Below are 25345 nucleotides of genomic sequence, written 5' to 3' on the forward strand. Positions count from 1 at the left end.
TTTTTGGTAACCTGAGGGATTTTGACCAAAGTTAGCTGGTTTTTGGTGACCCAAGGGATTTTGACCAAATTTAGCTTGTTTTCTCCTTGTTTTTTTGGTCTGTCATTCCCCTGCTCTTTTTTTCTCTATTCTTTTTTCCTTTTTCTCATTCTTCTTTTTTCATATTTCCCTGTATTATTTTACTAATTCTCCCTTTTTCTGTATTCTTTTGTTTTTCTTTTTCTCACTTTTTTCTTTATTTTTAATTGATTATCTTTTTAGAGTAGTTTTAGTTTAACAGCAAAATTTCCTTATTTTTCTTCACATTTTGTAATTTTTTTCTTTATTGCTCTTTTCCTTTTCTCACTTTTCCTTTATTCTTTCCCTCATATTTTTAGTTTGTTAATATTTATTTTTATTTTTGTCTGGTATTATGTTTTGATACCATTTTAATGATCAATTCATCAGATGGACTTTGGATCTGATTTTCTTTTGAGGTCATTTGGAGCAAGCTTCTCTCCAGCTTTTCTCAATTTTAAGCTGATCTTGGGACAACTCACCTGGAGGAAGGATATTTGTAAACTGTCATGGTGTTCTCTCAAAACTATCCAAATTAAGAGGATGTGATATCTCCTTGGCCTTCAAAAACACTGTCTCCAAAATAACTGCTGGTCTTAAGCACTAAAGGACTGCCAGGAGCCTCCTGGAAAATGAAAAGAGTCAAAGCCAGCCCTACCTGTGACCAGACACTTGGCTCACACCTGGGTGACACATAAGAGACTGGACTATTTTTCCTGGTGCACATCTCCCCTTCCCTGCTCTTCTGTGTCTTTTCTTCTATGTTTGTACTGGAGGGGAGATGGCTCTTAACTTTATTTCCAAATCCTGTGGTAAAATAGATGCTCCAGAAAGATGTCCCATGAATATTCTGCTGTTTTGCATCCTACCTGCACAGAACTGGGGCTGTTCATACTCCAGTTTGGTAAACATGTAGTAATATAGTATTTGGAGTTAATTAGAAAAAAAACTAAATAAAAAAATTGTTACAGGGGATTATCACTGTAATCTCCAACAGCAACAAATTACCAAAAGTGATCCCTGATGGATATTTACAAAGGGTATTAAAAGTGATTCAGAAGGATCCATATTGTGGAGTGGACATGCAGAAATTATACATTAGCTTCCTACACAAAATCCCCTAACATTCTTGGAAGGACAAATGGGAACTTTTGATCCTGTTGACCTGTGTGAATTATGGCCAAGAGGTCCACAATAGGATAACAAAGTTCTATGAACCAGACTACCAGGAGTCAGAAAAATGACATGGATGTGGGCCCCCATAGCACCTGAGGAGGTCACTTTGATGTGTGACCAACTTTCCTGACTGTATAATGCAAGAGTTGGGCCATTGCACTGTGATTCTTTTCTTTTTATAATAATGGCATGGAACAGTCACTCCAAGAGGTCTAACTCAGGCATGAGCTGTTCAGCCAGTCTGAGGTTCCAGGGTGTTCCCAGAGTGAGGATTTATGACAAGAGACAGGAGCCCAGAGGGATGGAAGGAATGGTATGAAAGGTGGCTTTTAAAATCAAGTTATAGGTTCCTAAGCACCAGGTAATTCCATTTTAGGCAGTAAACTTATGATTTCAGAAATCAAGCGGAGACTTTGCATGGGAGCCTAAGGATCATCCCAGAAGACCCACAGGTATTGATAGTCCTCAACCCACACCCACTATGGGCACTCCTTTATTCATCATCTTGAAATTATATATTATTTTGCATTATTCTAAATGTATTTTATAAGTTTTATCATCTCCCCTCACTTGGATAAAAAAAAAATCATTGGGTTTAGAACAAAGATTTATTCATCTTTTATGTCCAAAGCCTTGCATATCTGGATAAATATTTAGGCTGAATTAATAAGTATTGATAAGTTGATGATACTACCAAATCAAAGATTCAATAGTTATTAAGGACTTGGGCTGGTCTCTGAAGACTGAATTAATTTAAATACATATAGGATGAGGAATGGAGATGCAATATGATTAAAGGCAATGAGGATGGACATAAAATGGAGGAGCTGGGGTAGGGGGTTTGGGCATGAAGTTCAATGAACAGGTTTGCACCTGAGGGAGAAGGAGCACACCAATAAGTAAAATTTATTCAGACTTTGTAAGTCTTATTATGATATTGATATTTGGGGAGGGTACATGGAGGATGATGTGGTCTATTGTGTTTCACTCTCACAGGCATCATTTGAAGATGTGAAGAACATCATTATATCAATATTTATGTATTGAGGTACACTAAAACAACTACAAAACATGCTGAGGTTAAATAGAGTTGAAGGAAGAGTATACTACTTTGAAGTGTGTTCTGGTTTCTATTGTAGCATAGAAAAATACCCCCCAAACTTAGTAGCTTAAAACAACAACTTATTTTTCACCATTGTTTGAATTGACTGGGCTCAGCTGTGAGGCTATTATGTGGGATCTCATGTAGTTGTCATCAAATGGTGGCTGGGCCTGGAGTTGTCTGAAGATTTGACTCAGCTAAGCACCCAAGATGGTTCACTCATGGAACTGTCAGTTGATTCTGGCTGTCAGCTGAGAGCTCAACTAGACTTCCAGCTGGAGAGTTTACATCTGATCTCTCTTGGCAACCTGGCCTTCATTATAATGGCTAGGTTCCCAGAAGAAGAGTCAAAATGTGAGAGACCCAAGATATTCAGATAGAAGCCACAAGAAATCTTATGACCTACCACTGGAATTCTTAAAACATCACTTCTACTGTACTCTATTGGTCAAGGCAAGTCACTAAGGACAGTATAGACTTAAATAATAGGGGTTAGGCTTCTTTGGATGTGGAAGGAACATGCATTTATGGGGAAGGAAGGAATTGATGGTGGCCATCTTAGACTATCTATTACAGAGACTTTTAAAAGCCATTCATTACTGAATAATTTATTTGTCATTTTTTGATTTAACAAGTATTTCCTAATCACCTATTATGTTCCAGGAATTGTAATAGCAATATTGCAGTAAACAAAGTAAAGGTTTTGACTTTAATAGATGTGATGTTTAATTTTATGACAACTTGACTGACCAGAGTGTCCCAGTTAAGCATTATTTCTGGCTACGTCTGTTTCTGGATGAGATTAGCATTTGAATCTGTGGACTTAGTAACATAGATTGTCCATCTCTGTGTGAGTGGACATCATACAATCTGTTAAGAACAAAAGCAAAGGAGGAAGGAATTTACTCTTTTTATCTTCTTGCCTGATTTCTTAAGCTGGGATACTAATTTCCTCCCGCCCTTGGAGCACCTGGTTCTCAGGTTTGCAGACCAGGACTTGAATCTATCTATACCATCAGTTTCCCTGGTTCTCAGGCCTTTATAGAAACTGAATTACACCATAGGCTTTCTTGGATCTCCAACTTGCAAACAGCAGATCAGGGGACTTCTCAGCCTCCATAATTGCATACGCCAATTCATTATAATAAATCATATATGATTGTTTCTGCTTCTCTGAAGAACCTTAATTATATGTAATATATATAATTATGTGTGTGTGTGTGTGTGTGTGTCTGTGTGTGTGTGTCAAGGAATGATGAGTGCTATGAAAACAAAATATAGAGAGTAATGGGGTATTAATTTAGAGGGAATTATCAAGAACACCTCTCTTGGGAGGTAAAAGTAGAATGGAGCCTTGGCTGAAGTGAGGGATATAGCTTTCATGTAGAGACTAGACGATGGGGCTAGAATGAGTGGAGGGGAGATCAGGGGCTAGAGTGGGAATAAACAGTATGGTTAGGAGATTTGTAGTGGTCCAAGGAAGAGTTGATGGTGGCTTGGTCTAGAATATTGGTAATGAAAATCCTAATATAAGTTCAATTATACTATGAAGTTAAAGCCAACAGGATTTGTTGATAGATTGGTTTTAGGAGACAAGTCAAAGATGACTCCAAGGTTTTGGTCCTGAGTGAATGATGGACTTTTCTGAGACTGAGAATTGCTGAGAGAAACAGGTTTGTAGTAATAGAAATCAATTGATTGATTTTTTTTCTTTTTACTTTATGTACAGTGAAATGCAAAAATCTTAAGTGTACATTTACTGAGTTTTGACAATTGCATACATTTGTGTAATACAAACTCCTATCAAAACATTGACCATGACCATCTCCAGAGAAGTTGTTCTCATCCTTCTTCTAGTCCATTCCATCCCACCTCCAGAAACAATCATGTAAAAAAATTTTTCCTCCCACTATAGGCTCCTTTTGCCTGTACTAAATCTTCATATTAATGAAATTGTATAATTCTGCTTACTTAGGAAAACGTGAGTGATTTTTGAAATATGTTCAATATCTTTATTAAATATCTATGTGAAGATTCCACATAGACAGGATCAACTAGAATTGGCCAGTAAGGTACCTTATTGATGAAAGTAGTAGATAAGTTATAAGTGAGAATGTAGGTGAGGAGCCCTGCTAGAAGTGAGCTTTGAGTATAGTTTTCAAAGAGGTGGTGCTTTTAATTAGTAGATTATTTGGGAAATGACACAAGGGTGATAACTGTTTACTTTGTCAGGAATCCTTTTAAGAGAGAGCAAAAATTTGGGTAAGCTTTCAGTGACAGGTCTTATAAAAAAATGCTGAGGAGACTGAATTAAAGCTATTAGACAATGTCATTAAATACACAAAATACTGTTTGGGAAACTTATTCCTGCAAGCTTCTATTCTAGCATCGATTTGATAATTTCAGGATAGTGGTGGAGAAACAAATTCAATACATGGAACTTTGCCCTTTCAATAAGGCCTGTAAAATCATGATGAGAGGCTGAAGTTTGACAGCATCCTTGTAGTGTAAAACAACTCGCAATTTTTAATCACTTGCTTTGGGTAAAACAGTGACTAACTGACTCAGAAGAAGAGACGATTGTTATTTGTTGCAGTTTGTGGGTGGTCTGTCTGCTTGGCACACTCAAACTGACTGGAGTTCTGAAAATAAGCCAGAAAATTCCCTTTTCAGAGGGAATTGGAGAATGGGTCCTAATCCTAGAACTGACATCACAGTGGGTACAACTTTGTTCTTTTCTCTTAAAATATACCACACCAAAGAAAGTCCATTTAAGAATACAGACAGTTGCCTATAGGGAGTGATTTGATGGGGACTGGAAAACTCTGCATGCCCAACATATTTCCTCCTCCTTGACATCTGTTGTGTTTACATTGGCGTGTGAAGGCTTTGGGGATTCTGAAAGTCTCTGCTGCCTCTGTAAATACCTTTGGGAGGACAAATTATTAAGCTCTCATCAGCTGTTTTATTGTTTTGTTTTCCATTTACCTAAGGACAAAGCCCTGTGGGAACAGGACAGAGAAGGGAAGTGGTAATACTAAGAAGGGGAAAGAATCTTGAATTGGGGAGCTGTTTATAAGGGAGATATTATTGACTTCATTTCACCAAGGCCTGGATCTGTCTATAGCACTGCACTGGGGTCCCCTTCTGAGGCTGTTCACTTTTCCCACTCCCCCCCTTTAATGTGCTTCAGGCTGTATCTCTTAGCCATTATCTGAAGCACTTATGCATACACATCCATCAGGAAGTGTCCCCTTCTTTCTTTTGCCCTCTTTCTGTCCTTTGGCTCACCTTCTTTCTTCTCCATTTAGAAATGTTGACAAGGCATTGTTTGCTGCTGACTAGTTTGGTTTTTAAGTTTAGTTATTAAGCAGTCCTTTTGTTGCTATTGTTGTTTTCTGCAGCACTGGATCTTAATAGCTGCTGAACTGCAAATAATGAAAAAAGCAAACAGCTAGAAAGAGGAAATGTTGAAAGGTAATATTTCCCAAATAATGACACCTGAGCTGGCAGAGCAGGAGGCTTTTCAGTAATATGGATTACACAGGCGATAACTGTTACAATCTTTGAGGCTGGAATTCCATTAGTGGCAATGGGGAATTAGGGAGTTTATGTGTTTGTTATCTTTCATAGAGAAAACTGAGGAATTGTAATAGCACTGGTTTGCTATATCTTTGAGGCATTCATTGGCTTTAGTAGAGAGACATGTTTAAGTGAAGAATGGTACTGGAAAAAGAGGGCAAAATTTATGGTGTATTTGGCTCATGGAGAAAAGTGATGATAAGGATGTTTATAAAGATGATAATGGTGGTAATACCTCACATCTTATACATTCCCCCATTTGACTATGATTAAAGACAAATAGGTGAATATAGAGAATGAAAGTAGGTCTTAATCAATTTAAGAATTATGTTTCTATTCAGCCTTCTCCCTCAAAACTTTATTTTTATGATCATGAATAATAAACAGTTTTGGGATTTTATGAGCCATATATTTCATATCAAGGAGGAAGGCCCATAATTCAAATTTCTTATCAGGATAGAGTTGTTAAGTCTAGCAAGAAGAGGCTATGTACAAACATGCTTACTATGCTAATTGTTCTTCCTCTACTGCAGAGCATGACCAGCTTTCTCTAGCCTGGCATGGGATGGGTGATAGCTTGCCTAACTGTATCAAGCAGTCATTTTAGACTTAGAATTGTTCCAGATCTGGAATTGGTTAAGCCCAGTCATGATTTCTAGGCTAAGGACAATTGGGAGGTATCCCCCTAAATATTTAGAGTTGTTGTAAGACAAGCCCATGGTCACCCTTGGTAACCTCAACTAAAGATAGATCTGATTCCCTAATTTACCTTTGGAAAAAGAAAAGATATTTAGAAGCCCTAGGATTGGGTGTCTTTGCCTTAAGGCTGCTTCCAGTTACCCACAGGATCCAGAGTCAGAGACCTACAAATCTACACTAATCCTTACCTCTGTGAGACTGAGGACTACTACAGGATTTATTTGCACAGAAACCTATCCAGCCTGACTAATTAAACTCCATATTACCTTAGAACATCTGGCTGAAATGGAGAACCTTGGGACAGCAGAAGATGCAGATTTTGGGAGACAGATTCTGATGGGAGGTAACAGTGAAAAGCAGAAGTATGAACCAGTTTATCAAGCACTTTTTTGTGCCAGACATCATGTTTGGCTCTTAATGTACATTTTCTCATTTAATTATTATAATCATTATATGAGATAGGCATTATGACTCCCATTTTCATCTTAAGGAAACTGGAGTTCAGAGATGTTGAACAATTTGTCTACTTAGAACAGAGTTGCTAAGTAGCCTTACCAGGACTCGAACCTATGCCTGTCTGACCTGAAAGTCCATATTATTAATCACAAAATTTAGTTTTTCATCAGACAGAAGAATCACCTTTATATATTTTAGTTTTTCACCTCTGACCAACAATTTGGAAAATATTTTTAACTATGAAATTGCAAGCTGCCTTGGGTGAATTAATGCTGAACATTTATGCAATTTTAGCCAGTTATCCGCCAATTCATCTACTGTAATCTTTCCTAGAGGAAAGAGGGAGGGGTGGTTAGTGGGGGGGAAATACCTAATTTACCATTAATTTGTATTTAAAAAATCAATTTGAAATGTCTAACAAATTGAATTAAATTGAGAAATGTCATAAGAGTTTATCAGTTGAGATTGTCAAGATGGCAGTAAAGAAAGTAGCTAGGAGGCTGATTTTACATTAGCTGGCAAGCCAGCCAGGTCACTCTATTAAAATTCCAAGAAAGTCTGCATCACAGTGCTGCTCAATGTGATAATTAAATGTAATATGTAATTTCTTCCACTATCCATTACACTGATGGCCAAGCTAGCCACTCAAAATGAAAGGTACAGGAACAATAAATGCAGCATAGTATAGCATGTGTGTGGTGGGGCCATATGGTTTATTTCATTACAGTATATTAGTCCCTGCTATGTTCCTCTCCTTGGTGGCCAAGTCTCAACTCTCAGCTGTAAGTTCATGCTTAGTACATTTGTCCAACATTGTTTATCACTGACTCATAACTAGCAATTATGTCTGGCTTCCCTGTTTCCTAACAATGATTTACCATCCAGTCATCCACATCTCAAGAGCATCATGCATAGGGTTATTTTACTTGGAAGTTATAAGTTACATATGTATTTATTTTATCTGGAGCAACTGCATGAACAAACTCTTTGAAAGCCCTTTATATGAATGGTCCACTGGCTTGACTTGGAGGCAAGGGGTCTTGTGTCCATTTTCAGCTGTGTGGTTTACTGGTTGTAGCATATGGAAATAGTCACATCCTTCCCCTAGGATTTAATTTGCTATCACTAAGAAGGGGTATTTCCCTGACTAATCACAAAAGGCTCTTCAAAGTGAACAACCAATGGTTCTTTAGTTCAACAGATGAAGATATAATCAAAGGTGTCCATTCAGTTCCATGTAATAGGATTATATGTGGAAACAAACTGGCACTTTTCTGAATAATTAAACATCAAAATTAAACTTCTAAATTGGACATGTTATTAGAAGATATTGGACTAGGGACTAGTATTATTAATGATTACTTTAAGAAAATAAAGGTAAACTGGACATACCAGTCTGTATGGCTACACACATCATAGTATATGAGTATGTTAAATTGGGTGGGTAATGACAAATTGTTTCCCAAATTGTACAAATTTAAACTCTCAGCTATGTCTAATAGTCCTCTTGCTCTCCATTTTTACCAAGGATATTAAATGGGTTATTTCTCTGATAATTACTAAGGTTGAAATGGTATTTTTTTGCTTTTTATATTTGCTAGTTATTAATTTTCCTTCTTTTGTAAAATAATTATTCATGCAATAACTACACCTTTGCCTATTTTTCTACTAGAACATTTGCTTCTATTTTATTGCTTTATAGTAGTTCTGCCATTTATAAAGTTTCCCTATATGGGTAGATGTACTTCTGATCCCTTAATCCTATTTTACTTGTCCATTTGTCTATCCCGGTGACAAAACCACACTATTTTTTTCAAAACCAATAGTGCTAATTTATTTTACATCAATGTGTACATACTCACCTAAGTGTATTTTAAAATTCATTGTCATTGACTAATAGATTTATAAGATTTACTCAATTAAACATGATCTTGATTACACTGACATGAATATTTTCTTCAGTATCATTTTTTAAATTTTTATTTTATATTGGAGTATAGTTGATTAACAATGTTGTGTTAGCTTCAGGTGTATAGCAAAATGATTCAGCTATACATATATATGTATCTATTCTTTTTCAAATTATTTCCCTATTTAGGTTATTACAGAATATTGAGCAGTGTTCCCTGGGCTATACAGTAGTTCCTTGTTGGTTATCTATTTTAAATATAGCAGTGTGTACATGTCAATCCCAAACTCCCAATCTATCCCTTCCCCTAATCCTTCCCCACTGGTAACCATAAGTTTGTTCTCTTAGCCAGGGAGTCTGTTTCTGTTTTGTAAATAAGTTCATTTGTATCATTTTTTTAAGATTCCAAATATAAGTGATATCATATATTTGTTTTCCCCTGCTGATTTACTTCACTTAGTATGATAATCTCCAGGTCCATCCTGGAGATTTTTTAAGGCTGAGTACTATTCCACTGTATATATGTACCACATCTTCTTTATCCATTCATCTGTTGAAGGACATTTAGGTTGTTTCCACGTCTTCGGTATTGTAAACAGCACCGTGATGAACAGTGGGGTGCATGTATCCTTTTGAACCATGTTTTTCTCTGGATATTTGCCCAGGAGTGAGATTGCTGGATCATATGGTAGTGCTATTTTTAGTTTTTTAAGGAACCTCCATACTGTTCTCCATAGTGGCTGTACCAATTTACATTCCCACCAACAGTGTTGGAGGGTTCCCTTTCTCTACACCGTCTCCAGCATTTATTGTTTGTAGACTTTTTGATGATGGCCATTCTGACTGGTGTGAGGTGATATCTCACTGTAGTTTTGATTTGCAATTCTCTAACAATTAGCGATGTTGAACATCTTTTCTTGTGCTTCTTGGCCATCTGTATATCTTCTTTGGAGAAATGTCTCTTTAGGTTTTCTGTACATTTTTTGAATGGGCTTTTTTTTTTAATAGATCTTTATTGGAGCATAATTACTTCACAATACTGTGTTAGTTTCTGTTGTACACCAAAGTGAATTAGCCACATGCATACATATGCCCCATACCCCCTCCCTCTAAGGCCTTCCTTCCATCCTCCCTATCTCACTCTTCTAGATCATCACAAAGCATCAAGCTGATCTCCCTGTGCTATGATGCTGCTTCACACTAGCTAATTATTTTTCATTTGGTAGTGTATATGTGTCGATACTACTCTCACTTCACCCCAGCTTCCCCCTCCCACCCCGTGTACTTAAGTCCATTCTCTATGTCTACATCTTTATTCCTGTCCTGCAACTAGGTTCATCAGTACCTTTTCTTTTTTTTTTTTTCGATTCCATATGTGTGTGTTAGAATATGGTATTTGTTTTTCTCTTTTTGACTTACTTCAGTCTGTATGACAGACTCTAGGTCCATCCACATGACTAAAAATAACTCAATTTCGTTTCATTTTATGGCTGAGTAATATTCCATTGTATATATGTGCCACATCTTCTTTATCCATTCATCTATCAATAGGCACTTAAGTTGGTTCCATGGCCTGCTTATTGTAAATAGTGCTGCAATGAACATTGTGGTATATGTCTCTTTTTGAATTATGGTTTTCTCAAGGTATATGCCCAGTAGTAGGATTGCTGGGTCATATGGTAGTTCTATTTTTAGTTTTTTAAGGAACCTCCACACTATTTTCCATAGTGGTTGTATCAATTTACATTCCCACCAACAGTGCAGGAGGGTTCCGTTTTCACCACACCCTTTCCAGCATTTATTTTCTCTAGATTTTTTGATAATAGCCATTCTGACTGGTTGGCTACCACATTGTAGTTTTGATATGAATTTCTCTAATAATTAATGATGTTGAGCATCTTTTTATGTGCTTCTTGACCATCTGTATGTCTTCCTTGGTGAAATGTCTATTTAGGTCTTCTGCCCATTTTATAATTGGATTATTTGTCTTTTTAATATTGAACTCCATGAGCTGTTTGTATATTTTGGATATTATTCCTTTGTCAGTTGTTTCATTTGTAAATATTTTCTCCTATTCTGAGGGTTGTCTTTTTGTCATGTTTATGGTTTCCTTTGCTGGGCAAAAGCTTTTAAGTTTAATTAAGTCCCATTTGTTTATTTGTGTTTTTATTTTCATTACTCTAGGAGGTGGGTCATAAAAGATCTGCTGTGGTTTATGTAAAAGAGTGTTTTTTCTATGTTTTCCTCTAAGAGTTTTATAGTGTCTGGTCTTACATTTAGATCTTTAATCCATTTTGAGTTTTATTTTTGTGTATGGTGTTAAGTAGTGTTCTAATTTCATTCTTTTACATGTAGCTGTTGAGTTTTCCCAGCACCACTTATTGAAGAGGCTGTCCTTTCTCCATTATATGTTCTTGCCCCCCTTGTCATAAATTAGGTGACCATATGTGTGTGGGTTTATCTCTGGGCATTCTATCCTGTATCACTAATCTATATTTCTGTTTTTGTGCCAGCACCATACTGTCTTGATTACTGTAGCTTTGTAGTATAGTTTGAAATTGGGGAGCCTGATTCCTCCAGCTCCGTTTTTCTTTCTCAAGATTGCTTTGCCTATTCGGGTTCTTTTGTGTTTCTATACGAATTGTAAAATGTTTTGTTCTAATTCTGTGAAGAATGCCACAGGTAGTTTGATAGAGATTGTACTAAATCTGTAGATTGCTTTGGATAGTATACTCATTTTCACAATATTGATTCTTCCAATCCAAGAACATGGTATATTTCTCCATCTGTTTATGTCATCTTTGATTTCTTTCATCAGTGTTTTATAGTTTGCTGAGTACACGTCTTCCACCTCCTTAGTTAGGTTTATTCCTAGGTATTTTATTCTTTTTGTTGCAATGGTAAATGGGATTGTTTCCTTAATTTCTCTTTCTGATTTTTCATTGTTGGTGTATTGGAATACCAGAGATTTCTGTGCATTTTTTGTATCCTGCAACTTTACCAAATTCATTGATTAGTTCTAGTGGTTTTCTGGTGGCATCCTTAGGATTTTCTATGTATAGTATCATGTCATCCACAAACAGTAACAGTTTTACTGCTTCATTTCCAATTTGTATTCCTTTTATTTCTTTTTCTTCTCTGATTGCCATGGCTAGGACTTCCAAAACTATGTTGAATAATAGTGGCGAGAGTGGACATCCTTGTCTTGCTCCTGATCTTAGTGGGAATGCTTTCAGTTTTTCACCATTGAGTGTGATGCTTACTGTGGGTTTGTTATATATGTCCTTTATTATGTTGAGGTAGGTTCCCTCTATGCCCATTTTCTGGAGAGTTTTTATCATAAACAGGTGTTGAATTTTGTCAAAGCATTTTTCTGCATCTGTTGAGATGATCATATGGTTTTGTTACTTAATTTTTTTATGTGGTGTATCACATTGATTGATTTGCATATATTGAAGAATTCTTGCATACCTGGGATAAATCTCACTTGATCATGGTGTATGATCCTTTTAATGTGTTGTTGGATTCTCTTTACTAGTATTTTGTTCAGGATTTTTGCATCTATATTCGTCAGTGATATTGGTCTATAATATTCTTTTTTTGTGAAATCTTTTTCTGGTCTTAGTATCAGGGTGATGGTGGCTTCATTGAATGAATTAGGGAGTGTTTTTCCCTCTGCAATTTTTTGGAAGAGTTTGAGAAGGATTGCTGTTAGCTCTTCTCTGTATGTTTGATAGAATTCCCCTGTGAAGCCATCTGGTCCTGGACTTTTTTTGTTGGGAAATTTTAAATTACAGTTTCAATTTCATTACCTGTGATAGGTCTGTTTATATTTTCTAATTCTTCCTGGTTCAGTCTTCAAAAACTGTACCTTTCCAAGAATTTGTCCATTTCATCGTGGTTGTCCATTTTATTGGCATACAGTTTGTAGTAGTCTCTTATAATCCTTTGTATTTCTGCTGTGTCAGTTGTGATTTCTCCTGTTTCATTTCTAATTTTATTGATTTGCATCCTCTCCATTTTTTTCTTGATGAGGCTGGCTAAGTGTTTATCAATTTTGTTTATGCTCTTCTCTAAATGTTTGATAGAATTCGCCTATGAAGCCATCTGGTCCTGGGCTTTTGTTTGTTGGAAGATTTTTAATCACAGTTTCAATTTCAGTGCTTGTGATTGGTCTGTTCATATTTTCCATTCCTTCGTGGTTCAGTCTTGGCAGTTTGTGCATTTTTAAGAATCTGTCCATTTCTTCCAGGTTGTCCATTTTATTGGCATAGAGTTGTTTGTAGTAATCTCTCATGATCGTTTGTATTTCTGCAGTGTCAGTTATTACTTCTCCTTTTTCATTTTTAATTCTATTGATTTGAATCTTCTCCGTTTTTTTCTTGATTAGTCTGGCTAATGGTTTATCAATTTTGTTTATCTTCTCAAAGGACCAGCTTTTAGCTTTATTGATCTTTGCTATTGTTTCCTTCACTTCTTTTTCATTTATTTCTGATCTGATGTTTATGATTTCTTTCCTGCTGCTAATTTTGGGGGTTTTTTGTTCTTCTTTCTCTAATTGCTTTAGGTGCAAGGTTATATTGTTTATTCAAGATGTTTCCTGTTTCTTGAGGTAGGATTGTATTACTATAAACTTTCATCTTAGAACTGTTTTGCTGCATCCCATAGGTTTTGGGTTGTCGTGACTCCATTGTCATTTGTTTCTAGGTATTTTTTGATTTCCCCTTTGATTTCTTCAGTGATCACTTCGTTATTAAGTAGTGTATTGTGTAGCCTCCATGTGTTTGTATTTTTTACAGATCTTTTCCTGTAATTCATATCTAGTCTCATAGCGTTGTGGTCAGAAAAGATACTTGATACGATTTCAATTGTCTTAAATTTACAAAGGCTTGATTTGTGACCCAAGATATGATCTATCCTGGAGAATGTTCCATGAGCACTTGAGAAAAATGTGTATTCTGTTGTTTTTGGGTGGAATGTCCTATAAATATCAATTAAGTCCATCTTGTTTAATGTATCATTTAAAGCTTGTGTTTCCTTATTTATTTTCATTTTGGATGATCTGTCCATTGGTGAAAGTGGGGTGTTAAAGTCCCCTACTATGATTGTGTTGCTGTCGATTTCTCCTTATATGGCTGTTAATATTTGCCTTATGTATTGAGGTGCTCCTATGTTGGGTGCATAAATATTTTCAATTGTTATACCTTCCTCTTGGATTGATCCCTTGATCATTATATAGTGTCCTTCTTTGTCTCTTGTAATAGTCTTTATTTTAAAGTCTATTTTGTCTGATATGAGAATTGCTACTCCAGCTTTCTTTTGATTTCCATTTGCATGGAATATCTTTTTCCATCCCCTCACTTTCAGTCTGTATGTGACTCTAGGTCCGAAGTGGGTCTCTTGTAGAGAGCATATATATGGGTCTTGTTTTTGTATCCATTCAGCCAGCCTGTGTCTTTTGGTGGGAGCATTTAATCCATTTACATTCAAGGTAATTATCGATATGTATGTTCCTAATCCTATTTTCTTAAATGTTTTGGGTTTGTTATTGTAGGTGTTTTCCTTCTCTTATGTTTCTTGCCTAGAGAAGTTCCTTTAGCATTTGTTGTAAAGCTGGTTTGGTGGTGCTGAACTCTCTCAGCTTTTGCTTGTCTGTAAAGGTTTTAATTTCTCCATCACCTCTGAATGAGATCCTTGCTGGGTAGAGTAATCTTGGTTGCAGGTTTTCTCCTTCATCACTTTAAGTATATCCTGCCACTCCCTTCTGGCTTGCAGAGTTTCTGCTGAAAGATCAGATGTTAACCTTATGGGGATTCCCTTGTGTGTTATTTGTTGTTTTTCCCTTGCTGCTTTTAATATGTTTTCCTTATATTTAATTTTTGACAGTTTGATTAATATGTGTCTTGGCGTGTTTCTCCTTGGGTTTATCCTGTATGGGACTCTCTGTTCTTCCAGGACTTGATTTACTATTTCCTTTCCCATATTAGGGAAGTTTTCAACTATAATCTCTTCAAATATTTTCTCAGTCCCTTTCTTTTTCTCTTCTTCTTCTGGCACCCCTATAATTCGAATGTTGGTGCGTTTAATGTTGTCCCAGAGGTCTCTGAGACTGTCCTCAGTTCTTTTCATTCTTTTTTCTTTATCCTTCTCTGCAGTAGTTATTTCCACCATTTTATCTTCCAGGTCACTTATCCTTTCTTCTGCCTCAGTTATTCTGCTATTGATCCCATCTAGAGTATTTTTAATTTCATTTATTGGGTTTTTCATCGTTGCTTGGTTCCTCTTTAGTTCTTCTATGTCCTTGTTAAATGTTTCTTGCATTTTGTCTATTCTATTTCCAAGATTTTGGATCATCCTTACTATGATTATTCTGAGTTCTTTTTCAGGTAGACTGCCTATTTCGTCTTCATTTGTTAGGTCTGGTGTGTTTTGACCCTGCTCCTTCATCTGCTTTGTGTTTTTTTGTCTTCTCATTTTGCTTATCTTACTGTGTTTGGGGTCTCTTTTTCACAGGCTGCTGGTTCGTAGTTCCCGTTGTTTTTGGTATCTGTCCCCAGTGGCTAAGGTTGGTTCAGTGGGTTTTGTAGGCTTCCCGGTGGAGGGAACTAGTGCCTCAGTTCTGGTGGATAAGGCTGGATCTTGTCTTTCTGGTGGGCACGTCCACATCTAGTGGTGTATTTTGGGGTGTCTGTGGCCTTATTATGATTTTAGGCAGCCTCTCTGCTAATGGATGGGGCTGTGTTCCTGTCTTGCTAGTTGTTTGGCATAGGGTGTCCAGCACTGTAGCTTGCTGGTCATTGAGTGAACCTGGGTCTTGATGTTGAGGTGGAGATCTCTGAGAGATTTTTGCCGTTTGGTGTTACGTGGAGCTGGGAGGTCTCTTGTGGACCAGTGTCCTGAAGTTGGCTCTCCCACCTAAGAGGCATGGCCCTGATGCCTGGCTTGAGCACCAAGAGCCTTTCATCCACACGGCTCAGAGTAAAATGGAGAAAAAATAGAAAGAAAGAAAGAAAGAGGCTATAATATAGTGAAGTAAAATAAAGCTATTATAAAGCAAAGCTATACAGACAAAATCTCACCCAGAAGCATATACATATACACACACAAAAAAAGGAACAGGGGAGAAATTAATATATCCTGCTCCCAAAGTCCACCTCCTGAATTTGGGATGATTCATTGTCTATTCAGGTATTCAACAGATGCAGGCACATCAAGTTGTTTGTGGAGTTTTAATCCGCTGCTTCTGAGGCTGCTGGGAAAGATTTCCCTTTCTCTTCTTTGTTCGCACAGCTCCCGAGGTTCAGCTTTGGATTTGGACCGGCTTCTGCGTGTAGGTCGCCTGAGGGCGTCTGTTCCCCGCCCAGATAGGACGGGGTTAAAGGAGCAGCTGCTTCGGGGGCTCTGGCTCACTCAGGCCGCGGGAAGGGAGGGGTACAGAGGAGGCAGGGCGAGCTTGCGGCGGCAGAGGCCGGCGTGACGTTGCACCAGCGTGAGGCGCGCAGTGCGTTCTTCCGGGTAAGTTGTCCTAGGATAATGGGACCCTGGCAGTGGCGGGCTGCACAGGCTCCTGGGAGGGGTGGTGTGGAGAGTGACCTGTGCTCGCACACAGGGTTTTTGGGGGTGGCAGCAGCAGCCTTAGCATCTCACGCCCGTCTCTGGATTTCATTTAGGCGGCGCTCTGAATCCCCTCTCCTTGCGCGCCGTGAAACAAAGAGGCAAGAAAAAGTCTCTTGCCTCTTCGGCAGCTGCAGACTTTTTCCCGGACTCCCTCCCGGCTAGCTGTGGTGCGCTAACCCCTTCAGGCTGTGTTCACGCCGCCAACCCCAGTCCTCTCCCTGCGATTCGACCGAAGCCCGAGCCTCAGCTCCCAGACCTGCCCACCCCGGCGGGTGATCAGACGCGCCTCTTGGGCTGGTGAATGTTGCTCGGAGCCGAGCCTCTGTGTGGGAATCTCTCCGCTTTGCCCTCCACACCCCTGTGGCTGTGCTCTCCTCCATGGCTCCGACGCTTCCCCTCTCTGCCACCCGCAGTCTCTGCCCACGAAGGGGTTTCCTGGTGCGGGGAAATCTTTCCTCCTTCACGGCTCCCTCCCACTGGTGCAGGTCCCGTCCCTATTCTTTTGTCTCTGTTATTTCTTTTTTTTTTGCCCTACCCAAGTACAGGGGGAGTTTCTTGCCTTTTGGGAGGTCTGACGTTTTCTGCCAGCGTTCAGTGGGTGTTCTGTAGGAGCAGTTCCACGTGTAGATGTATTTCTACTGTATCTGTGGGAAGGAAGGTGATCTCCACGTTTTACTCTTCCGCCATCTTCTCTCTTCCTTCTTTGTCTCTTAGAATAGTCTTTGTTTTAAAGTCTGTTTTGTCTGATATGAGAATTGCTACTCCAGCTTTCTTTTGATTTCCATTTGCACGGAATATCTTTTTCCATCCCCTCACTTTCAGTCTGTATGTGTCTCTAGGTCTGTAGTGGGTCTCTTGTAGACAACATATATGCAGGTCTTGTTTTTCTATCCATTCAACCAGTCTGTGTCTTTTGATGGGAGCATTTAATCCATTTACATTTAAGGTAATTATTGATATGTATGTTCCTATTCCCATTTTCTTAAATGTTTTGGGTTTGTTATTGTAGGTGTTTTCCTTCTCTTATGTTTCTTGCCTAGAGAAGTTCCTTTAGCATTTGTTGTAAAGCTGGTTTGGTGGTGCTGAACTCTCTCAGCTTTTGCTTCTCTGTAAAGGTTTTAATTTCTCCATCACATCTGAATGAGATCCTTGCTGGGTAGAGTAATCTTGGTTGTAGGGTTTTCTCCTTCATCACTTTAAATATGTCCTGCCACTCCCTTCTGGCTTGCAGAGTTTCTGCTGAAAGATCAGCTGTTACCCTTATGGGGATTCCCTTGTGTGTCATTTGCCTTTTTTCCCTTTTTGCTTTTAACATGTTTTCTTTATATTTAATTTTGGATAGTTTGATTAATATGTGTCTTGGCGTGTTTCTCCTTTGATTTATCCTATATGGGACTCTCTGTGCTTCCAGGACTTGATTAACTATTTCCTTTCCCATATTAGGGAAGTTTTCAACAATAATCTCTTTAAATATTCGCAGTCCCTTTCTTTTTCTCTTCTTCTTCTGGGACCCCTATTATTCAAATGTCGGTGCGTTTAATGTTGTCCCAGAGGTCTCTGAGACTGTCATCAGTTCTTTTCATTCTTTTTTCTTTATTCTGCTCTGCAGTAGTTATTTCCACCATGTTATCTTCCAGGTAACTTATCCTTTCTTCTGCCTCAGTTATTCTGCTATTGATCCCATCTAGAGTATTTTTAAGTTCATTTATTGTGTTTTTCATCATTGCTTGGTTCCTCTTTAGTTCTTCTAGGTCCTTGTTAAAAGTTTTTGGCATTTTGTCTATTCTATTTCCATGATTTTGGATCATTTTTACTATCATTATTCTGAATTCTTTCTCAGGTAGACTGCCTATTTCCTCTTCATTTGTTAGGTCTGGTGGGTTTTTACCTTGCTCCTTCATCTGCTGTGTTTTTTTCTGTCTTCTCATTTTGCTTATTTTACTGTGTTTGGGGTCTCCTTTTCACAGACTGCAGGTTCGTAGTTCCTCTTGTTTTTGGTATCTGTCCCCAGTGGCTAAGCTTGGTTCAGTGGGTTGTGTAGGCTTCCTGGTGGAGGGGACCAATGCCTGTGTTCTGGTGGATGAGGTTGGATCTTGTCCTTCTGGTGGGCAAGTCCACGTCTGGTGGTGTGTTTTGGGGTGTCTGTGGCCTTATTATGATTTTAGGCAACCTCTCTGCTATTGGATGGGGCTGTGTTCCTGTCTTGCTAGTTGTTTGGCATAGGGTGTCCAGCACTGTAGCTTGCTGGTCGTTGAGTGATGCTGGGTCTTGGTGTTGAGATGGAGATCTCTGGGAGATTTTCACCATTTTGTATTATGTGAAACTGGGAGGTCTCTTGTGGCCCAGCGTCCTGACTTTGTCTCTCCCACCTCAGAGGCACAGCCCTGATGCCTGGCTGGAGCACCAAGAGCCTTTCATCCACACAGCTCAAAATAAAAGGGGGAAAAAATAGAAAGAAAAAAGGAAAGAGGATAAAATAAAATAAAGTTATTAAAATAAAAATTAATTATTAGAAAAAACGAAAACTATTTTAAAGTAAAAACACAAAAAAGAAAACAGATGGTCAGAACCCTAGGACAAATGGTGAAAGCAAAGCTCTACAGACAAAATCTCACACTATAGCATACACTTACACACTCACAAAAAGAGGAAAAGGGGAAAAAATAATATATCTTGCTCCCAAAGTCCACCTCCTCAATTTGGGATGATTCGTTGTCTATTCAGGTATTCCACAGATGCAGGTACATCAAGTTGTTTGTGGAGCTTTAATCCGCTGCTTCTGAGGCTGCTTTGAGAAATTTCCCTTCCTCTTCTTTGTTCGCACGGCTTCCGGGTTTCAGCTTTGTCTTTGGACCTGCCTCTGCCTGTAGGTCGCCTGAGGGTGTCTTTTCTTTGCTCAGACAGGACGGGGTTAAAAGAGCAGCTGCTTCGGGGGCTCCTGCTCACTCAGTCTGGGTGGAGGGAGGGGTACGGATGTGGGGCGAGCCTGTGGCAGGAGAGTCCAGCTTGACGTTGCAGCAGCCTGAGGAGCGCCGTGCATTTTCCCAGGGTTGTCGCTGGATCACGGGACCCTGGCAGTGGCGGGCTGCTCAGGCTCCTGGGAAGGGCGGTGTGGATAGTGACCTGTGCTTGCACACAGGCTTCTTGGTGGTGGCAGCAGCAGTCTTAGCATTTCATGCCCGTCTCTGGGGTCCGCGCTGATAGCCGCGGCTTGCGTCCATCTCTGGAGCTCTTTTAGGAGGGGCTCTGAATCCCCTCTCCTCGAACACCAGGAAACAAAGAGGCAAGAAAAAGTCTCTTGTCTGTTCGGCAGCTCCAGACCTTTTCCCGGACTCCCTCCCTGCTAGCCGTGGTGCTCTAACCCCTTCAGGCTGTGTTCACGCCCCCAACCCTAGACCTCTCCCTGCAATCCGACCGAAGCCCGAGCCTCAGCTCCCAGCCCCAGCCCGCCCCGGCGTGTGAGCAGACAAACCTCTCGGGCTGGTGAGTGCTGGTCAACACTGATCCTCTGTGCAGGAATTTCTCCACTTTGCCCTCTGCACCCCTGTTGCTGCACTCTCCTCCATGTCTCCGAATCTTCCCCCCTCCGCCACCCGCAGTCTCTACCCTCAAAGGGCCTTCCTAGTGTGTGGAAACCTTTCCTCCTTCACAGCTCCCTGTCACTGGTGCACGTCCCATCCCTATTCTTTTGTCTCTGTTGTTTCTTTTTTCTTTTGCCCTCCCCAGTTACGTGGGGAGTTTCTTGCCTTTTGGGAGGTCTGATGTCTTCTGCCAACGTTCAGTGGGTGTTCTATAGGAGCAGTTCCACGTGTAGATATATTTCTGATGTATCTGTGGGGAGGAAGGTGATCTCCGCATCTTACTCTTCCACCATCTTCTCCTCTCTCCCCTTATTGTGTCATTTAAAGCTTGTTTCCTTATGTATTTTCTGCTTGGATGATCTGTCGATTGGTGTAAGTGGTGTGTTAAGTCCCCTACTATTATTGTGTTACTGTTGATTTCTCCTTTCATGGTTGTTAGTATTTGCCTTATGTATTGAGGTGCTCCTATGTTGGGTGCATAAATATTTAAAATTGTTATATCTTCTTCTTGGATTGATCCTTTGATCATTATGTAGTGTCCCTCCTTTTCTCTTGTAACAATCTTATTTTAAATCTATTTTATCGGAAACGAGTGTTGCTACTCCAGCGTTCTTTTGATTTCCATTTGCATGGAATATCTTTATCCATCCCTTCACCTTCAGTCTGAATGTATCCCTAGGTCTGATGTGGGTCTCTTGTAGACAGCATATATATGGGTCTTGCTTGTGTATCCATTAAGCCAGTCTGTGTCTTTTGGTTAGGGCAATTAATCCATTTACACTCAAGGTTATTATCGATATGTATGGTCCTATTACCATTTTCTTAATTGTTTTGGGTTTGTTTTTGTAGGTCTTTTTCTCCTCTTGTGTTTCTTGCTTAGAGAAGTTTCTTTAGCATTTGTTGTAGAGCTGGTTTGGTGGTGCTGAATTCTCTTAACTTTTGCTTGTTTGAAAAGCTTTTGATTTCTCCATTGAATCTGAGTGAGATACTTGCTGGGTAGAGTAATCTTGGTTGTATATTTTTCTCCTTCATCACTTCAAGTATATCCTGCTACTCCCTTCTGGCCTGCAAAATTTCTGCTGAAAAATCAGCTGATAACCTTTTGGGGACTCTTTAGTAAGTTAGTTTTTGTTTTTCTCTTGCTGCTTTTAATTTTTTTCTTTGAAATTAACTTTTGTTAGCTTGTTTAATATGTGTCTTGTGTTTTTCCTAGGGTTTTTCCTGTATGGGATTCTGTGATTCCTGGACTTGGGTCACTATTTCCTTTCTCATGTTAGGGAAGTTTTCAACTATAATCTCTTCAAATATTTTCTCAGACCCATTCTTTTTATCTTCTTCTTCTGGGACCCCTATAATTCGAATGTTGGTGCATTTAGTGTTGTCCCAGATGTCTCTGATATTGTCTTCAATTATTTTCATTCTTTTTTCTTTATTCTTCTCCTCGGCAGTTATTTCCACCCTTTTGTCTTCTAGTTCACTTATTCATTCTTCTGCCTCAGTTATTCTGTTATTGTTTCCTTCTACTGTATTTTCATTTCAGTTTTTGTGTTGTTCATCTCTGTTTGCTTGTTTTTAGTTCTTCTAGATCTTTGTTAAACATTTCTTGTATTTTCTCAATCTGTGCCTCCATTCTATTTCCAAGATTCTGGATCATCTTTACTATCATTACTCTGAATTCTTTTTCAGGTAGATTGCTTATTTCTTCTTCATGTATTTGGTCCTGTGGGTGTTTACCTTGTTCCTTCATCTGTGACATATTTTATTGACATCTCATTTTTTTTTTTTTTTTAATGAGTGGGATTGTATTCCTGTCTTACTGGCTGTTTGGCCTGAGGCTTCCAACACTGGCGTTTGTAGGCTGTTGGGTAGAGCTGGGTCTTGGTGATGAGAAGAGGACCTCTGTGAGACTTCAGTCTCATGAATATGCCCTGGGGTCTGAGGTTCTCTGTTAGTCCAGTGGTTCCAACACGGAGCTCCCACTGCAGGAGCTTTGGCCCAACCCCCGGCTTGTGGACCAAAGTCCCAGAAGGTGTTTGGGGTGGCAAAAAATAAAAAAGAGGGAATAATAACAAAGTAAAAAATAAAATTAGACTAGGAAACTAACAGGTGTGTTAGAAAGAATATAAAAATAAAAATGTAGATGAATCAACAACCACAATACACAACTGTACCACAATATTATAAAAGAAGAGGTGAGAAATGAGAAAAAGAAAAAAATAATAAAAAGGGGGAAAATGTCTTGGCTGTTGAGGGTGAGGCCTAAGCAAAGGCAAAGATTGGGCCATGGGTAGTGCCTTTGCTTAAGACCCACAGGGCTGGAAAAGGCCCTGGGGACTGTGAGGGGTGGGGCTTAGGCTCAAGGAACAGATGAGGCCCAGGTGTTCCCCCAACCAACAGTCTCAGAGGGCAGGGGACCTCACCTGGGAGCCAAACAGGCTTCCTGGACTCGAGTGGGTGGGGAAAATGACCTCCTCTCCTCTCTTGCTCCTCTGGTCCTGGAGGGCCCCTCCCACCTGCCTCTCCTGTTCTCCCCTCAGCCTCCTTCCTATGCCCCCAGGACCAATGCCCCCAGATGCATTGGTCCTGGGAGCATAGGAAGGAGGGCCTCTGGGGGGGTGTCTTGGAGGGCAGGGGATCAGCCTGGGATCTCAGCAGGCTCCCTGGGCCTGAGTGGGCAGAGCAATTGCCCTCCACTCCTCTCCCTCACCTCCTAGAGGACCCCTCCCACCTGTTTCTACTGAACTCCCCTCAGTCTCTTCCTATGCCACCTTGGACCAATGCAGCTGGGGTGAGAGGGGACTTGGAGGGCAGGGTACCAGCCTGGAAGCTCAGCAAGCTCCCTGGGCCCGAGTGGGTGGGGCAATCGCCCTCTGCTCTTCTCCCGCTCCTCCCAGAGGGCCCCTTCCACCAGCCTCTTCTGATCTCCCCAGTCTCAGGGGCCCCGATCCTTCCTGGCCTCCACTTCTCCTCCCTCCTCTGTCCCCCCCACATTCTACCAGTTCACTTGGAGGTCCCTCCTCTCTCCTTAGGCATCCGGGTCCCCCACCAGTGGCCAGCAGGCACCCTAGCTGTGGGGAGACGTTAAATTGGTATCTTCCCACACCACCATCGTGACTCTGTCCCTGTTTGTTTTTTTTTCCATTGGGCCACATGAGCTGTTTATAGATTTTGCAGCTTAATCCCTTGTTAGTCACATTGTTTTCAAATATTTTCTCCCATTCTATGGTTTGTCTTTTTGTTTGTTTATGGTTTCCTTTGCTGTGCAAAGTCTTTTGAGTTTAAGTAGGTTCCATTTGTTTATTTTTGTTTTTATTTCCATTTCTCTAGGAGACGGACAGGAAAAGATCTTGCTGCAAATAATGTCAAATAGTGTTCTGCCTAAGTGTTTCTCTAGGAGTTTTATACTATCTGGTCTTACCTTTAGGTATTTGATCTGTCTTGAATTTATTTTTGTGTATGGTCTTAGAGAATGTTCTAATTTCATTCTTTTATATGTAGCTGTCCAGTTATCCCAGCACCACTTATTGAAGAGAATGTCTTTTCTCCACTGTATAGTCTTGACTCCTTTGTCATAGATTAAGTGGCCATCGGTACGTGGGTTTATTTCTGGCCTTTCTATCCAGTTCCATTGATCTATATTTCTGTGTTTGTGCCAGTACCATACTGTTTTGATGAATATAGCTTTATAGTATAGTCTGAAGTCAGAGAGCCTGATTCCCCAGCTCCATTTTTCTTTCTCAGGATTTCTTTGGCTATTCAGGTTCTTTTGTGTCTCCATACAAATTTTTAACTTTTTGTTCTAGTTCTGTGAAAAATGCCATTGGTAAATTGATAGGGATTGCGTTGAATCTGTAGATTGCCTTGGGTAGTATAGTCATTTTGACAATATTGATTCTTCCAATCCAGGAGCATGGTATATCTTGTCATCTGTTTGTGTAATCTTTGATTTCTTTTATCAGTGTCTTATAGTTTTTGGAGTACAGGTGTTTTGCCTCCTTAGGTAGGTTTATTCCTAGGTATTTTATTCTTTTTGATGCAATGGTAAATGGGATTGTTTCTTTAATTTCTCTTTCTGATCTTTTGTTGTTAGTTTATAGAAATGCAACAGATTCCTGTGTATTTATTTTGTATTCTGCAATTTTACTGATTTAATTGATGAGCTCTAGTAGTTTTCTGGTAGCATCACTAAGATTTTCTACATATAGAATCATGTCATCTGCAAACAGTGACAGCTTTACTTCTTTTCCAAGTTGGATTCCCTTTATTTCATTTTCTTCTTTGATTGTCATGGCTAGGACTTCCAAAACTTTGTTGAATAAAAGTGGTGAGCCTGGACATCCTTGTCTTGTTCCTGATCTTAGAGGAAATGCTTTCAGGTTTTCAGCATTGAGTTTGATGATAGCTGTAGGTTTGTCATATATGGCCTTTATTATGTTGAGGTAGGCTCCCTCTATGCCCAATTTCTGGAGAGTTTTTATCATAAATGGGTGTTGAATTTTGTCAAAGGCTTTTTCTGCATCTATTGAGCTGAACATATGGTTTTTATTCTTCAATTTGTTGATGTGGTGTATCACACTGAATAATTTGCGGATACTGAAAAATCCTTGTATCCCTGGGATAAATCCTACTTGATCAAGTTGTATAATCCTTTTAATGTATTGTTGGATTTGGTTTGCTAGTATTTGGTTGAGGAATTTTGCATCTATATTCCTCAGTGATATGGGCCTCTAATTTTCTTTTCTGTTGGTATTGTTGTGTGGTTGTGGTAGTAAGGTGATGGTGGCCTCACAGAATGAGCTTGGAAGTACTTCACCCTCTGCAATTTTTTGGAAGAGTTTCAGAAAAATCAGTGTTAATTCTTCTCTAAATGTTTAATAGAACTCATTTCTAATTTTATTGATTTGAGCCCTCTCCCTCTTTTTCTTGATGAGTCTGGCTATCAATTTTGTTTATGTTTTCAAAAAACCAGCTTTTAGTTTCATTGATCTTTGTATTGTTTTCTTCATCTCTATTTCATTTATTTCTCCTCTGATCTTTATAATTTCTTTCCTTTTACTAACTTTGGGTTTTGTTTGTTCTTCTTTCTCTAGTTGCTTTATGTGTAAAGTTAGGTTGTTTATTTGAGATTTTCCTTGTTTCCTGAGGTAAGATTGCATTGCTATAAAC

The 25345-nt window shown here is 39.3% G+C and overlaps 1 long non-coding RNA gene across 1 annotated transcript in view; it reads left to right on the plus strand.

The window, feature by feature from the left end:
• The window catches only part of LOC309639063, a 128739-nt gene that overhangs the window by 56158 nt on the left and 47236 nt on the right, over window positions 1-25345 (plus strand). The window contains exon 4 of the long non-coding RNA XR_014251441.1: window positions 16272-16496. This is a non-coding gene — a long non-coding RNA (uncharacterized lncRNA). The remainder of the gene's footprint in view (window positions 1-16271; window positions 16497-25345) is intronic.

The sequence above is a fragment of the Balaenoptera physalus genome (genome assembly GCF_965194825.1).
Source record: "Balaenoptera physalus genome assembly, chromosome: 12".
NCBI classification, from domain to species: domain Eukaryota; kingdom Metazoa; phylum Chordata; class Mammalia; order Artiodactyla; family Balaenopteridae; genus Balaenoptera; species Balaenoptera physalus.